Raw genomic sequence first — 18,854 nt, forward strand, 5'->3', positions numbered from 1 at the left:
GTATGTTAACTGAATAAGACATATAAATGACTGCGTCTCTGAAAATCTACATTTACACGTTAATAAATTTTAAAAATGAGACTAAATCCACTAGATTTTTAGGGGAGTAGAAATAAGATTTATTGATGAACTTGTTATGGGGAGGGCGGCAGAGTGGAAGCTTTCAGGACTGTAAGGCCCACCACTTGTCCAGGGGTACCCTTATTTGGGGTGTATTTCAACCTGTAGCCATTAAGGACAAGGTGCTTTTCAGCCACAATGTGTACAAATCATCTGCACTGATCCTGGTGAAACCCCACTTAGAGATGTGACTCTTGCCAGGTGTTGGTGGCACATGCCTGCAAGTCTAGCACTTGGAAGGCTGAGGCAGGAGGATTGCTGTAAGTTTAATACCAGCCTGGGCTACGTAGTGAGTTCCAGTTCAGTCTCAACTACATAGTGAGACCCTGTGTCAAAAAACAAACAAAAAAAAGAAGAAAAAAAATACAGGAAAAAAAAAAAAAGAGATGTGACTCTCTTGGCAGCCAGGGAACTTGAACTTGGCCCTATGTGGGGCCTCAGTCACATCTTTTTTTGTTCTGCAGCTTTTTGCACATGGACATGATGACTTGTTCAATGTGAACCCTCCCCACTGTGCCCTGGGGCTTCCTGAAGGCGTCTCGCATACCAGCCTGGAGCCTAGATCTGGATGGAAAGAGGTCCTCTGGCTGCAGGGTTCCCAAGTTCCCTTTGGCTGGCCCTACAAGTAACAAGTGAGTACTCTACTGAGGAGGCTGCTGCTGGCATGCACTACACACTGGGCACCCATCAGCAAAGGAACCCAGCTGGCTTAACTGACTGCAGCCTAAATACACTAGTTTAAATGGAATCTTAAATGAAGACAAACTCATTCTAATGTGGGCCTTCCTCCCCCTGGTCTTAATTCATTAAAAAAGGCACTTTGCTATCTCAGGCAGAATCAATCGATTAATTTGGTTGTAAGAATTCCAGATCAGGTTAATTGAAAGCACATAATCAAATCTTTTCAAGGAACTCTGGCTTTGGAAGCAAAATGGCCTCCATATGCTGTGAGGTCCATCATTTACCAGATCTATATGCAAGTTACTCAATTAACCCAAATATCAATGCCTTCATATGTGAAAAAGCAAGAAAACAAATTTATGATACATATCACTTTATTATAATTAAATTAGATAAATATACAAGTTGTTTCCAAACATTATAAAAAGGTCACATGTATACACAAAACAGAGCAGAACATAAACCTGCAGAATTAAGTTAAAAAATATATAATTGATATTGTGAAATAGGAAGAAAAGGTCTAAAGGAGTAGGGGAAGTAGGAGGTGTAGGGGAAAGGAAAGAAGGGAAAAGAAAAAAATAAGAGAAAAGGGAAAATATGGAATCAAATTCTTTATAAATAGGCAAGGATGGAGGGGGTAGAAGACAGGAGAATGGGTAAAAATAAGAACCGAGATATATCATGCAAAGGTACATGATCCTAATGATGAATGCAACAGCATTATATATCTAAAATAAACTTAATGGAAAAATATATGCCTTTGAAAATGTATTTTAGGAAAAATGGAAATTCACTTTTTTGGCATCTAAACCAGAGAGTTTGTACTATATAACTTTAAAGAGAGTACAAATGTAGTCCAAGAATGGTATGTTCTACCAGAACCAAAACATGATTACACAAGAAAAAAACTTAAAGGAATTTCTATTAACACAAGAATAAGTAGGTCCATGATTTGTTTTATTTTCTTTTGTGGTTTTCTGAGAAAGGATCCTGCTCTGTAGCCCTGGCTGGCCTTCAACTTGTGACCTTTCACCCTTATCCATCCTTTGTTGGGTTCACAGCCATGTGCCACCAAGCCAAGCTCAAGCCAGTGAATTTAAAAAATATGTATGTGTGTGTGTGTGTGTGTGTGTGTGTAAACTTCTCTATATGAAATTATCACATTATAACTGTTACCTACCTAAAATATTTGAAGGATGAATTGGGTATTCAATAAATAATGTGGAGAGGGCTAGCTAGCCATTCAAAGACATTACATGATTCCTACTTTATTGGTTAAACAAAAATATGTTTAGATATTAAGATGTAATCCATGTAAAGAGAAACCATTTGCATACTAGAAAAATATAAATATGAATTTTTACAATCCAAAGATTTTATCACCAATTAAAACATGATAGATAGCAAACCCAGAAAAGTAGAAAAAAATAGAATTGAAAACATAATTAAAAATTCATAGATAGAACACAAAATTTAAAATAAAACTGGTAAAATCAACTAAAAAATGCATTAAAAGCAGACAGCAAAATGGAAAAAATATGTACAGTAATTTTGCATGATCACAGAAGCTGAGAATTTAATTCAGAGAGAAGCAGTGTCCACTGAAACCTGATTACTATTCGCCAGTTTCCCGTCTAGGAGGGACTATTGCTTTAAACAGCCCCTGAGTGTCTTTCCTCAGGAGTAGCTGCTACTAAAGAACAATAAAGCTAGAGGTGACTTTAGAGATCATTCTGGTCCCCTTTGCATTTTACAGACAGGATCACTAAGACTAGACAAACTTAATTCACTAGCTATAACAAAGATACATACAAGATGCAGAAGAAAACTTTCCATCAAAGAACAATGAAGTCAGATAAATCTTTGCCAAGGAAGGGGCATTCCAAGTGAATTTAGAATGATGAGTAATAATTCCCCAAGGGGAAGGAGATTCTAAGTTAAAAAGAAAAATAACAAAACCAAAAATGTTATATACAAAGGTCTGAGATACAACAGATAGATATATCTAGCATATTGTAAATGATTGGATGTAATGCAAATATACTACATATTAACTGTGCTAAACAGAGGTTAAAATGCAGGCTATGTACTGAACATATGCAGGTATTGCCAAATAATTCTGACTTCATTCTCTAGGTATGGTAGAATCTCAATATCTATTGCAATAGGAAACCAACATGATCAGATCTGTATTTTAGAAAGGAGGTGATGTGGCGACTTGAAGGATGGAAATGAGGGGGAAACTTAGACTTTTATTAATTAAGTTTATTGGTACATTTTAGATATACAATATGATGACATTCATCACTGGGAATTTGTACATCTACATGACGTATCTTGCTGCTTATTTTTTCCCCATTTCCCTGCCGTCCCTTCATCCCCTCCACCCCTCCCTATTCATAATGAGTTTGTTTCTGTTTTTTCCTTTTCTAGTATTTATCCCTTTCCCTTCTTTCCTTTCCCCTACTCCTCCCATTTCTCCTTCCCCTTTGGACCTTTTCTTCCTATTTCACATTATCAATTATAGATTTTTATCCTTATTGACACTCTCAGTTTCTCACACCAGAGAAACTATTCGGTATTTACACGTGTGTGTCCTATTTATTTCACTTAAGAGTATGGCCTCAACTCCTCTTTCCAGTTGTGCTAAACTATTTCATTAAGCTTTTTGGATTCTACTTGACAGGATGAGTCTTCTTTCCCTTTTTCTTCTTTGTATTTTTTATAGGATTCGATTTTTATACATTATACCTTTATACATAAATTTCTAACTCCCTGAATGAGATACTACAGAAGAACAAGATGTACCTAGAGCAACCCTCCTCCCTCAAAACAAAACAAATTAAAAAACTGTAATAAGTAGTAAAATGTTTATTTAATATCTCTAGGGTCTCTGTCAATTCAAAAGGAATAAGACTCATATCTTATTCCTGCGAATCTTCCATGAAAACTATAGGCTCTAAACAAAATATTTTAGTCTAAAACTATGTATGTGTTTGTTTTGTTTGTGTGCATATGTCTAGGTGTATGCCTATATTGACATCTATCTGTACCTACAGTATAAGTCACAAGTGGTACAGACAGATAAATGAGTCATTATGTAGTGTTTACTGCCACAAACCAGAGAAGAAAAAAATTCTTGGCAGGGATATTGCCACTTGCAATAGGCCTAAAACATACAGGCAGAAATAGAGCACAAAATGACAGTGGACAAATAAAAGAGAAAAAATAAAGTATTGAGGAATAGTATCATGTTTAATATAAAATGTCCTATCAGTATTAAAAATCCATTTTTTGTTATTTTGCTTGTTGTTAAGTTTGTTTGACTTTTGATCTAAAGAAAATGCACAAATCTCTGAATGAATGTCTAATTATATCCTTGTTTATATTATATTATAGGTTCCAGCTTCATAATATATTTTTTCCTCTGTGTGTGTGTGTAATTCGGCTTCCCTTTTATTGACATGATGTGCCAGGTAATCTTCATCATCAGTTTTACTGGATAATGTGACTCCCGAGAAGATTATTGATTAGGGGCCTAAATTCATCAATAGGGTAACCTGTCAATGAACTCAGAGCTGAATGGGCTTTTAGAGAGTGGTGTCTGTTAGTAGTGGCTTATGGGAGGGTGATCCTAGGAAATATATCTAGTCCCTGACTTCTTCCTTTCCAGTTTGCCCTCTCCCCTCTGCATCCCTGAAGCCCTGAGCTGAGCAGCTTTCTTATTCCATGTTCTGCTTCCATGAAGCTACTGACTTGGAGCCAGCATACCACGGACTGAAACCTTTCAAATCATGAGCCAAGCTATACCTCTCTTCCTTTACATTACAAGTGTCAGGTTTTTGTTTTTTTCTTTTTTTGTCCTAGCAACAGAAAAGCTGACCAATGTACATGATAAATGGTAGTTCACTCAGTCATGCAGACAGTTTCACTAATTTCTCCTCCTAGAAAAAGCACTAAGATATAGTCCCTAACCAGGACTTTAGGCCTTAAGACACAAGTATGTATTTGCTGGGCTGTGTTAAGACAGTCTCTCCCTGGAAATTATTTTAGTACTAACGATTTTCTAGTATGGACATGAAATCATTTAAATGTGATAGATGAATGTTTTCCTTTGTGAGTTTAGGAATTTCATTTTGAGTGCCTAAATTTTTGACAACATATGTTAGCAAACCATACGAAATAACAATGACTGCTTCAACTCAATAGACACTAAGGTAATTTTATTTCTTCAGAATGTAATATAATCAATAGTATTGGTGATTAATATATTTGATATGGTGAATATTCATGCCTTAGTCAAACAGGTTCACAAATGTCTAAGTTACCATCCAGATTATTTTACTTTTCAAAACCAGGGTCAAGTTTGTGCTTAGAAGGCAGCTGGAAATACTTGGCAAGATGTGAGAAAGTCAGAGGAAATGGAAACTGTGGAAATGTCTATAATGACTTAAACATATTACATATCATTAAGATCCCTCTGGGATACCAAGGTCAAACTGAGTGAAAGTATTCACTGCTCATCAGTGGAAGTCAGGGAGGAGACTATGGTCACTTTCGAAGAACTATTATCAAACTTTATAGAATTAGAAATAATTTACAGAATTTAATGCTTTGTAGAAATGGAAATGCGCTTGTTCTCAGTAAAGTAATGACGGCGGTGCCTGTAACAACTGTAAGTGTGAACTGAAATTATTTAATAAGTAGTCTGGTTGGAAGCAATTGGTCTCTGAGGAATGTTAGGTAATTTTCTCTCAATTTGAGTTAGAAATCATGCCAGAAAAAAGAACCCTAATGACTAGTCACACAGAGACTGCTGAACAGTCTTCTCTCTAACTTAACAAAAGCCACAAAGGAATATTGAGCTTAAAAATAGCCATAATTATTCATTTAATTAGATTTTAAAAGACTCTTTTTCTAGGTTATGGTGCAACCGGAATAAATCTGAAGTCCTCTCACTTGTGCCCTAAGATCCTGCAAAAGAACATGTAAGTCAGGTGGCTTTTCTGGTGCACACAGTGACTTGAGAGCTTTTCACAATCACTTAACAAACTGCAGCTTCAAAGACCTTAGTTATAAAAACAAAAATTGGTCTTGGTTTAATATGAAGAATGGAGGGGAAAACCATCCTCAAGTTTTTCGCTAGGCTACTAAGCATGCATTTACAAGGTTGGAATAAATCACACGTGTGAATTTCTTGCTAAAAATATAACTTCAGTAATGTGATATCTACTTGAGTGTCAGTTTGATAATCTTAATAGATGCACTAGTACATGTAAGAGTAATCCAGAAACAAAGTATTTCAATGAAGGAGCATGTACCTCTGAATGTTCTGCTTCTGAGGAACCTCCCCTCTGTGGTTGTAGTAACCACTGAGCAAAACTCTGAGCAAGTAGATACACAAATGCATTAAAAACTTTCTGAGAAGCAACTTCAATCTGCCTCTAGCAGGTACTGGCTCCAGCTACACTGTTTAATTTCCAAGAGGCAACCCAGGTGAAGTGTAGCTAACTGCCATTTTGCCTGAGGCCTTTTGTTTCAGTAGAAAAAGACTTGCCCTGAGATTCAGAAACTTATGTTATAATTTCATTTCTATGATTTTCCTCTGTGATCACTGAAAAGTCATTGACATCCTCCATGCTTTAGTTCCAAGAGTTAGGGAAGATTCGTATTCACAAAAAGCAACAGAAATTTGAATGGAAATGAGGCCTACAAAACCACCAAAAAATGTTTTCATTGTGAACTTGTATTGGAAAAATTAGCAGCAAGAAGGTAACTAGGAATGAAGTCCAATTATATGAATTTAAAGTGAAAAAAATCGAAACAATCAATGATCACCACTAAATCAGAATCACCATAGGGTAGTTACAATCATCTATTTGAGGTAGTAAATGTGTAGATGAAAAAAGTAAAGCCAGCGAGATAAAATGACTTTTCCAATGTCAAAAGGTAATTAAAAACATATCTGAAATCAAGCTCAGTTTTCCTATTGAATATTCTTTCCATAACACTACACAGGCTACATGAGTGGTTAAAAGGGGAGAAAATAAACACCATTAATTCCATTTGAAAGCTATTAAAAATAAATTCTAAATAAACTAGGATTAAAATAGAGGTAATTCCACCCAAAGAGAGCACCTTTGAAAAGTCCACAGTGAGCATCATATTTAATGATGAAAGATTGAATGTTTTTCCTCTAAAACTAGGAACAAGACAAACACATCCACACTTGCCACTTTTATTAAATAATATACTGGAAGTCTAGTCAGGGAAATCAGACCAAACTTTTAAAAAAATATTTATTTGGAAATTCAGATTGGAACTGTGGTGGGTAAGTTAATTACACCGATTTGATTAGCTTGGGAGCCTTCAGGGGATTAGCAAAGCATTCTTTTAGGCCTTTGGAGGCATGGTTTTGGAACTATATGTAGCCCACACTGCTTCCAGCACTGTTCCCCTTCTCTGCTTCCATAAACTAAGTATCTTTGCTCTGTCATGGCTTTTTTCCATGCATTTTCCACCTTGCGGACAGCTGGCTATTGACTAGATCCCTTAAAAAAGTGAGCAAAATTTAACCTGTCCTTTAAATCATGGGTGTCAGGTATTTTGTCCCAGCAATAGAAAAGTGATTATTACAAGAACAAAAAGAAAAGTTTCCTTGTAGATGACGCAATATTACACCAAGAGAATCCTAAAGAAGAGACATGCCCACACAAATCTATTAGAATTTCTAAAATAGCTCAGGAAGATTGCAGAATATTAGCCAATGCACCAATTGTATTTTTCATAAGCAATAAAAAATTTAGAAACATAATTAAAATAATTTCATTTACATTGGCATTAAAATTATTTAAATATTTTAAAGGGGGTTGAAGAGTTCTACAGTACAAACTAAACTACAATGTGTTTTTGAAAAAAAAATTAAAGAGCTAAGTAAGTAGAAAGATATCTCATCTTCCCAAATTGGTAAAATATATTTTTCCAATGGCAAATACTTCACAAATTGATCTCCAGACCCAATGTAATACTTATCAAAATTTCAGATGGCTTTCTTTTAGAAACTAAGTTGATATTACATTCAAATAAAAATTCAGGAGACCCAGCCTATTCAAAACCAAAAGAAAATTTGAAGGATTCATATTTGCTCATTTCACAACTTGCCATAAACTCGCAATAATTAAGGCAGTGTGAAAAAACAGACTTTGAGATCAAGGGAATATATTTGAAGGTTGAGAAATAAATGTATACACTTCATTCAACTGATTTTGGACCAGAGCATCAAAACAACTGCAGAAAAATAGTCTTTCAAAAAACTGGTGCAGAAACTAGCATATTATCTACATGCAAAATGATAGAGTTGGATCTCCCTTACACATTCTTTCTATTGTTCTCTCATTTCATACAGAAAAAAATAGCTTGAAATGGATCAAATATACAAATATAATAGAGTATAAGCTAGAAAGTACAAGAAAATATTTATACTCCTGTAAAACAGAAATGAATTTTCATTGCACTTGGTTAGCGTATGTTTCTTTCTTTAAATAATCTCAATTTAAAAATTGAGTATGAATAATCAATTATTTCAATAGTTCTATATTTGGTAGTCTTACTGTACAGTCAAGTGTCTTCTCTCAGATTTAAGAAACATTTTGCCATTTTGCACTTCCTTTCATAATGTAAACATATCAGGAAACTTCCTTTTTCTCATATAAACTAATTTCACTTATATTAAAATTATTTCTTGTATTAACATTTTATAAAAATGTTGCTTTCAAATTGTATTTATTCCTGTTCACAAAGTGACAGCAAAAGGAATTCAGTATTGCTTCATTTCTGCCACCACACAATCATATATTTGAGAATCAGACTTACTTTGATTTCTCTGTACTCCAATGAGGAGAAGGTATGGAAAAAATACCCACTAGGTATAATTTCTTTAGGTTTCTGTAAATGTGCCTAATCATGTTGATGGTGTCCTGGTGCACATAAAGACACTTGATATAAAAACATTTGCTTAATAAAGGTTTCTGTGATCTAATCCATACTATATTTCCAGGATAACACTGACCTTTGAAATAACTTCAATTAAAATAGACAAGAAATGGAAAACAAACACTCTGAAACACAGCTTAAATCAATATTCATTGATTTCTGGAACACTATATTCAAAAAGTGATAAACAGAGGCAGATCTTGAAAGAAGTGGCCATAGACACTAATCAGAAATAATACATTTACAAGGTAATTCAGCCTTAAATTTTTTCAGGAAGATTTGCATAATTAGATGGTAACAACTTCATCAATTCAGTATTTGAGCACAAAAGACAATAATCTTCCATCACCACCGAAATCATTAAAAGCTATAAACTACTGCATTACAGTGTGTAGTTTTAGATAATGTTCAATCAAAATATTTATTCATGAGAAAGAATACTTTAACAATAGAGCCACAAAGTATGTCATTTGTCTTTTTGGTTTTTGTCATGACAGCAGTTTGCTGTTGTTCTCAGGCTATTATGATGAAGCATGTGACATCTGAAGTAATTGTCTACATTGGCTAAATATCTTCTCAATAATTTGATTCAAAATCAGAAAAGCATATCTACTTTTCTAATGTGGGCAAAATCATTTCACTTGGTTGGATTGTGTTAGAACAGACAATACACATCTTTTGGAGTCTTACTTTGTACCAGCCAGCACAGCTGCTTTTTATAAATTGTTATATGTAATCCCCTCAACATTATGAAGTAGTCATTGATATTCCAGTTTTACAGAATGGGGAGTTGGGGCTCACAGGAATACAATACCTTGTCCATGTGACACAGCTAGCAAAAATAGTAAGGTTGGATTTAAGTTCTTTTTAATTTGAAGGGTTTTTCTTCTGTCCATAGTATTTTTCTACACAGTAATTGCTAAGTGCTTGCATTCAGATCAAGGAACATTGAGTAAGTGAGTAAAGAAGTTACAACATTAGTTTAATTCCACTAAACTTAATGGAGAGTATCCTTACCTAAGACTAAAAGGATATTACTGTTTCGACTTTTATGCTGCTTCTCTTTGACAGTGTAATTCACTGAAACAGTCTAAGTCACGCTGCTCATAGTAGTAAGACAAGTGACAGGAATTAACATAGAATTATGGTAACTTTGTGTACTCAAATATCTAAATTCAAGTATTCTCAAAATTCAATCTTTCTGTCTCTACATAAGTTTACTCCCTCCCTCCCCCCACCTTTAAAACATAGACTGGTTACCAGGTAGAGAGTGAAATATTCAGGATAACCATGATTCAGGGAACAGTTCCTCTGGGAAAACAAGCAAGGCGCCTTTGCAGTAGAAATTTACTTACTTTATTAGATTTGTGGACTTCTTTTAGATCTTTCAGTTAAATCTCATTATAATAAACTGCAGAGCTCTTTATGATCTCCCACTGCTCCTTAGTTCTAAGCTTCGTTCCTAGCATTTGCTGCTCTGATTCATCTATGTAGTAATCCTAATCAGTGCCTACTATGTGCCCAGTCTAGCCAAGGTATGGGTGATTTAAAGTTGAGAACAAAAGTCTCTGTTTTCATGGAACTTGATTTCATTAAGAAAAATAATGTGCATCATATAGTTAAGCAAATCAGAGCATATTTAAAACAAGATTAATGCTAAGAAGCAGAGAGCTAATGTTCTCTATTGTTGTAGAAATAATAAATATAGAAACTTTGGTTTAGTCTTGCAAAAAGCTTCCTTGAGAAAGAAAATGCCTAAATCAAGCTTACAGTCCCCTAGGGGCCGACTATCCATAAAGAAAAGGTAAAGGAGAATTTTCTGTGCATACAGAGAACCAGTACAGTGGTCTACTGATGAAAGGAGAGAAGGAAGAATATTGAAAATTGGGGAGATGAGTATTAAAAAAGCTAGAAAGGCAAGCTGGGATTACACCATGGAAGGACTCGCAGACCATATTCAAGTCTATTTTAATCTTTACTTAAAGAACAATTTGAACTCACATCAAGATTTTAAAAATATATTAGTGTGATTGGCAGAGGAGGAGGAAAGGTATGTATTTTAAAATCTCCAGCTATTGGGCCAGGATTTAGCTCAGTGGTGCTGTTGCAGGCCTCTGAGTTCAATCCCTGGTACCAAAAAAAAAAAAAAAAAAAATCTCCAGTTATTGTATAAGGAAACCATAGCTGGAGTGAATGTAAGGTACTCAATTAGGAAGCTAATTAACACATTGGAGAGAGTTACTTTTATACCAAATCGAGTGCTAGTCATTCTATGATGTTTTGTATGTATGTGTGTGTGTATGTATACACACACACACACACACACACACACACATATCCACCAAACATGATCAGAACACAATAACACATAAGAAATGATACGTAAATAAATCTTGTCACTTTAAAAATGAGAAAACGTCTTCCTTTCCTATCTTTATTGATTTAATTTCCTTCTCTTGGCTAATTGCTATGGTTAATGTTTCCAGAACTATATCGAAGAGGAGTGGTGATAGTGGGCATCCTTGTTCTATTCCTGATTTTAACGAGAAGGTTTTCAGTTTTTGGCCATTTAATATGATGTTGGCTTTTGGTTTTTCATAGATAGCCTTTATTAAATTGAGATATAGACCATCTATTCCAATTTTTTGCAGATTTTTTTATCATGAATGGGTGTTGAATTTTGTCAAATGCTTTTTCTGCATCTATTGAGAGGATCATATGGTTTTTGTCCTTGACTTTGTTAATATAATATATTGCATTTATTGACTTACATATGTTGAACCACCCTTGCATCCCTGGAATAAATCCGACTTGGTCAGGATATATGATCTTCTTGATAATCCTCTGTATTCTGTTTGCTAGCATCTTAAGGATTTTTGCATCTATATTCATTAAAGAGACTGGCCTGTAGTTCTCTTTTTTAGTTTCGTCTTTCCCTGGTTTGGGAATCGAAGTGATACTTGCTTCCATTAATGAATTTGGAAGTATAGCTTCCCTTTCAATTTCATTGAAAAGTTTGAAGAGTAATGGCAGTAGTTCTTCTCTAAATGTCTTGTAAAATTCAGCAGTGAATCCATGAGGGCCTGGGCTTTTCTTTGCTGGGAAATTTTTAATTACACTTTCAATTTCACTGACTGTAATTGGGGTGTTTAAAATGTTTTAATCTTCTTTGTTCAACTTTGGTAATTCATAAGTATCTAAAAATCTGTCCATTTCTTCTGTGTTTTCCATTTTATTGGAGTACAGGTTTTCAAAGTAAGTATTAATGATCCCAAAATGCTCCACATCACTGGTCATTCGAGAGATGCAAATGAAAACAACACTGAGATTCCACCTCACCCCACAAAGAATGGCTGCTATCAAGAAATCACACAATAACAAATGTTGGCGGGGTTGTGGGGAGAAAGGAACCCTTCTCCATTGTTGGTGGGAGTGCAGACTGGTGCAACCACTATGGAAATCAATATGGAGATACCTCAAAGAGCTCGTACTGGAGTTTCCATTTGACCCAGCCATCCCTCTGCTGGGTATCTTTCCAAAAGAACTAAAAGAATCACATCACAGTGATGTATGCGCACCCATGTTTATAGCGGCACAGTTTGTAATAGCTAAAACTTGGAAACAGCCCATCTGCCCATCCGTTGGAAACTGGATAAAGAAGATGTGGTTTTTCTATAAAATGGAATATTACTCAGCCATCAAAAATGAGAAAATAGATTCATTCATAGGAAAATGGACACATATTGAAGATATACTCCTAAGTGAAATAAATAAGTCACACATGTATAAGTACCGAATAGTTTCTCTGGTGTGAATAAACTTCAATTATACATAAAATCCTAATAAGGTTACTGACATTGTGAAATGGGAAGAAAGGGGCTAAAGGTGTAGGGAAGGTGGGATGGTACGGGAAGGGTAATAAGGGAAAAGAAAAAAATGTGAGATAATGAAAAGATGGAAATAAAGTGCTTGTAGATGGGGAGGGGAGGAGGGAGTGAAGGGAGGGCAGGGAGAAGGGGAAAAAATGAGAACAAAGACCTGTCATGTAGAGGTACAAGATCCCAACAATAAATGGAACTGTACTGTCTACCTAAAATGTACCAATATACTCATTTAAAGCTGAAAAAAAATGAGAAAACGTAGGTCTAGAAAGGGAAAATATCTTCCTGAAATATTCAAAATTGGAAGCAGAACTAAGGAGTACTGGCTCTAGATGACAGACCTTTCTGATCATCTCAGATAATTCAGGATAAATGTTTTATTTGAGGAGAAATAAAACCTGAAGAGTTGACCTCAAAATATATTAATAATGTCTTTTCTAAATGCTTTATGTATGCTCGTGAGAAATACAAAGTACTGATGAGTAAAAATTAATATCATACCCCGAATAACTGAAAGAAAACAATAAATCTTGGAAATATATCCTAGTCACATTAGGCAACTGAGGAAGCATTTAATAATGAGATTATTATTCATGTATATTCAGACTATTAAGCAAAGCCTAAACAATAGCAGCATATTCTGCGGCTAGCAAGAACTGGTAGCCATCCCCATCCTCTGAATTAAGGGTTTAGAATTCCTCAAAATAATTGTGAAGCAGCCAGTAGTTAGCTAACATAAAGGGAGATGTCAAATAATAAATACTACTTCCCATTCATCTACAAGTGTGTCTCACTGGCTAAACACAACTGGACTTCAAAGTCCCTTGAGGCAGTTTAAGAAATTTTCCTGGTGCTCAGCAATGGTGAAGAAGAGGAATGGATGGACTTGGGTAGGAGGAGGTGCTGTGAGAAAGTTACAGAAAGATGGGAATGACACTACTTTTATCAAGCTAGAGATAGCTTAGGTCAGAAGGAAAACATGTAATTTGGACAATGCTTTGGATTTTAAAAGTGATTGAGAGAGGACTCCTGGCCTTTTTTACTTGTGAGCAAGGGCTCATATGTAAATCTTGATCCAGTCAAAAAAGCACACATGAAATTGTCCATCAGCTGAGCGTATTCTATGGAAGTTAGTCCTAAGTAATATGGGATAGGCAAACATCTGCCAAATCTTAGCTTTGCTTTTAGATGGAGGTGGCTTTTGCTCTAAAACTGCAGAAATGAAAACCAGATTCCTTAAAACCATGAGAAAGTTACATGTGAATGCCAGCTGTATTCAGATAATTAATTAGATAAGTGATGTTTCAAAACAAATGCTGAAAGGCAGGGGATTTAGCTTAGTGGTTCCAGTGCCTGCCTTGCAAACACAAGGACCCGAGTTCGATCCCTGGTACCAAACAAAACAAAACAAATGCTTAAATATTTGCTCTTAAGAAACATTACACATAAACATGCACATACAAGTAAGAATGCATGGACTGTGGCTAATAACTCATGGAATAGTATATTAATTCACTAAGGGTAATTTTTTGGATAAACATATTTATTCAATATATTTAATGAAAGATAAAAATGTTAAAAATAAATTGATTTTGAATGTGACTATTTCTATGAGTAATTTTGAAATATAATGTTTTCAGCTATATGGCAGACGTTTTGACAAAGGCTATCATAGTCAAAGCTCTTGTCAACCTGCAAACAAAATTTACCTCCATTTTTTGGAATGATTAATAGTCTTAAGCATAAGGTACTGTCTGGTGCTGTTTCTCAAGTTCATATTCTATCACAACTTGACAATGATGTAGTTGCTCTGGGGAAGAGTTCCAACAATTTAAAATTTTGATCACCATGCAGATGATTCTACAAAGTTTTTAGGTCTGGGAATTGTAGACCTAGATCAACCATTCATTTAACTTCAACTCCTCCTCCTACTTCTACTCCCCGCCTTCTCTTCTTCCTCCTCCTTCTGTCTCTCCCCTCTCACCAACTAATCTTCTATAGTTTCTTAGAAATTTGCTGTTCACAGGCTACTAGCAATTTCAAGAAACAACCCATCACATCATAAAACACTGTTAATGTGTTCAAGCATGTAGCTAAACTGTGAAAGTGAGATGCAAACAAAAGTCTTAGCTTTCATTATAAGTTGTTTTTCTTCACCATAATACATTTATTTTTTTGTCCTCAGACATAATAAATGGAACACAACAAAAGTTAAAATTTTCTTAAAACTAAATTGCTTAAAAATATTAAAATACAATGCCATAGAAAATTCTTCCAGACAATTTTTTAAAGTACTAATTAAAGGCTTTAGGTAATCCAATTGTTATTCATAAGACAAGCTATAGTTATTTTGGGAGAATGCTTTCATTGGACTACGCTTTTGAGGACTTCTTTGTGTAGTGTGTCTTAGATATTGGAATGTAATATTTAATATAACTATTATAATGGTACATACAACTTGGATGTGAAAGAACATAAAATTATACAATCACTGAGTTAAGTGTATATTATACACTTTTATTAAATAGCCTCTAGCATTTCTCAGAATGTCTGGATCCTTTGAAATTAACTATATATTAGACTTCATCTCTTTGGTAGTACATCACATTGTGAGTGGTTTATATAAGGGGTCAAAAGTATCAAAACAACTAGACTTAGATAAGATATGAATTTTTAAAAGGAAGAAGTTCTCTAATTCTTAAATGCATATACAACTTTTAAACTTACTGGATGTAGATAAATGCATCACATTGGTTTATATCTACATAAAGTTCATGAGAGTTAATTGAATGGGATATCAAAATATCGATGTAGTTTCCATACATTTAAGAAAGTATTGTCATTGATTTTATTCTTTTTAATTTTAGTGTGAAGATTACACATTAAAAGTTCCTTCATTTGAAAATAGGGAAGCACACAAAACTATCTAAAAACTATAGTTTTAGACTTTTGTATTTATTCTATTTCTCCATTTATGAAAATATCTCAGGTTGGAATCTAGTAGCTAGAAATATGCCCTACCTTGTTTTGATTTTTAATGAATTTTAGATTCTTTCAACTTATTTAACCAAATCAAAACAGAATGAATGCCTAAACTTCTAATAAAGAAATACCAAAAGAATGAAAATATTTCATATGTACATCAGTTGATTTCTTCCTGGTGAGTCTATCATCCAATTAATTTAAATATTTAAAAAATGTTTTAAGGTTCTCTATTAATCACTTCCAAATCATAGTTTACATTTGGCATTAACAAAACATCAATTTTCTCTATTTCAAAATACTCTATTTCAATTACTTAACCATGTAGATAATTTACTACTTATATGATAAAAGGTATCATCTATGTAAAGACGGGGATCATGACTACAACTTAAATGATCAAGACATGTATTTTCCCTGTTTGAATTTAGCATGTGATAAAAGAGATCCCATAAATTCAATTTAATTCTCAAGTCTCATTAAGTGTTCATTTTAACTGCACAGTCACTGAACTAAGTTACCTATCAATAAATGGTAAAATAGGACTTCTTTCCAAAAAGTTATTTATATCTTGCTGGGACAGAATAATAATCAAATCATGGGAATATAATGTTATAAGTGGTCAAGTTGAAATACGTAATTTTTATAAAAGAAGTGAAATAGAGGGAGGAATTAAACCTTTTGAAGGTATTATGATGGTTTGCAGTTTGGTGAGGAAAGAGAAGTGAGGTCATGAATCAGGTCATTCCTAGAAAAAGGAAACCTTATGTTCAAACTCACAGAAACCAAACCGCTTATTGAAGAATAGCTACGGAAAAGCAGATTGTTAATAATTTGCAATAATATTAGCAGCTACACTTTCAAAATATTTATTCATGAGAAGACACCTAAGAAAGCGAAATGTAGAATACAAAGAGAGAACATATATTTGCAACACATGTAACTCTGAAGGGCTTAAAGCCAAAATATTTAAATTAGTTCTACAGTTCAATAAGGAAAGAGGGACTATCTTATTAGAAAAAATGATCAAGCATTGTGAATGAACATGTCAAGAAGTAGGATATCCAAGTGTACATTAATCATGTGACCTACTGAAAATTGGAGAAATGCAAAATAAAACAACAATGAAAATCGAATACACACCTACTATACTATGTAAAAATAAAATGACATATAAAACAAAGTTAGCCAAAAAAATGAGCAATGGGAAACTTGTAGTGGTATTCATGTATTAGTAAAACCACTTTAACAGGAAAACAATTCCATTCTTAGATACATATCTAACAAGACATACTGTAAAAACATACTTTATATACCCACGAGATATATACAAACTAGAGCAGCAATAGCCATACGAAAATTGGAAACAACACAAATGTTCATCAACAGTATATAGGATAAATCATTATTTATTTGTAATATATAATGGAAAACCATACAGCACTAGAAAATAATAAATTATATGTAACACATGAATGAAAATCACAAAAAGTATGGAGAGAAGAATATCAAATATAAAACATTGTGAGGTTTAACTTACATACACATATTTTTTCAATGACAAACAAAATTAAAGTGTAGGGTTCGAAGTCAGAATAGTGGTTATTTTGCAGGGAGAAAGAGGACAAAGATTGCCACAAGGAAGTACAGATCTTTATAAAGCTCATCGTGTTAAATTTCTTATTTCATGTACTTTGTGATAGTATATGATAATTATGATTAGTGGACATTTCTGTATATTTCACAAATATTTTAAAAAGGCAAAGTAATGATCCAGATCAGCCTTCCCTAAACAAAATCTTATCCTGCAAATTTGATACTACTTTCTTATTTCTGCAACTACTAAACTGCTGGGTATTCTTTGTGTCTTAGAACAAACCTATTATCCTGTTGGCACTCAGCAATTACCAAATAATAAAGTTATAATGGCAATAATTCAATCATCACATTATTGACTAAGGCTAAGAAATGGTCCGTCAAGAAAGAAGTTAAAGATTCCCTCAGTAATTAGACAAAAATCATATTACAGGCAAATGGAATTATCAATTATTTAATGTTAATTATTTGTACATTTATTGCAGATATAATTTTCATTACATATATAAACGTAGGCCACCTCATTTGATGATCTAAATTTCATTTGTTTGTCTCAGAAATTGTCTCTTTAACCTTGCTTTCTATTTCACGAAGGCTATTTCCTTTTCATTTCAGAAACTTTTTTGGTTGCACTTCAGTTTCAGAAATTTTATATGAACACGGGTGATATGACATGTGATTGGCAAAAAGAACTTCAGAATTAGTTATCTTCAATTTTATGTTACTGACTTGTAATGTATATATTTTAGTATGATAAATTAGTATTGATTTTAAATATAGTCTTTATACTGGAAATTTCACAGATTTACTATTATTGATTCACTATAAGCAAATGTGTAATAATATGATATTTCTAATGGTAGATCTTACAGAGTGTTTCATAAATCATAGCTGCCTAGGTTTGTGCTTTATTATTCTGAAGTCTCTCACTTCTTTGTCTTCTAAATTCTCCAAGCTAACTCCATCCATCTTTCCTATTAAACTATTTCATTTATTTGAATGTTTTATTCTCCATAAGAAAATTCAAGACTGTATACAGATATCTTTTTCTCTTTTTTTTAATTTATTGGCCTATTTTCAGCTTTCTTGGTTTTTTGTTCTTTTCCTATTATTATATAATGGCTTTTCTACATTTCTAATAAATAATATTACAACAACAAAAGTATGTTATTTAGGAGATGTTGTATACATAAGCAAATATATTTTTCTAGTGAAGAATCATAATCTTATGGCTAATTTACTTGATTTGTTTTCTCAAAATAGCAAAGTTTCAGTCTTCATCCAGTTGAAAATATATGAGCAATCCTTCATATGTCACATTTCAGAAAATTATTCAACACCATTTTATCTCATTTCATGATATATAAGAAATACCTAAAATCATCTTCACATTCAAAAATTATCTGTAGTTCACATTACAGATGATTTGGAAATTGCATTAACATTTGTTTATAATTTATGAAACTATTCACAGTCTTTCTAGTGGTGCCCTTCTTATTACCTCAGAGATGACAAAATGTTGAATTATACCATATATAAAACATCTCATCCAAGATGTTTTGAAACATCCACTTAAATTGAGTATTATTTCAGGATGTTTTA

General features: G+C 33.6%; 1 protein-coding gene and 1 non-coding gene across 2 annotated transcripts in view; both read right to left on the reverse strand.

Moving 5' to 3' along the window:
* Erbb4 (erb-b2 receptor tyrosine kinase 4) overlaps nt 1–18,854 on the reverse strand; it is a 689,271-nt gene that overhangs the window by 618,491 nt on the left and 51,926 nt on the right. The gene's annotated exons all lie outside the window — the stretch shown is intronic.
* On the reverse strand, nt 710–843 carry LOC117286440. The gene has a single exon (XR_004517609.1). It is a non-coding gene; the product is annotated as a small nucleolar RNA SNORA70 (small nucleolar RNA).

This window comes from Fukomys damarensis, unplaced genomic scaffold, assembly GCF_012274545.1.
Source record: "Fukomys damarensis isolate Sample0158 unplaced genomic scaffold, DMR_v1.0_HiC HiC_scaffold_16, whole genome shotgun sequence".
NCBI classification, from domain to species: Eukaryota; Metazoa; Chordata; class Mammalia; order Rodentia; family Bathyergidae; genus Fukomys; species Fukomys damarensis.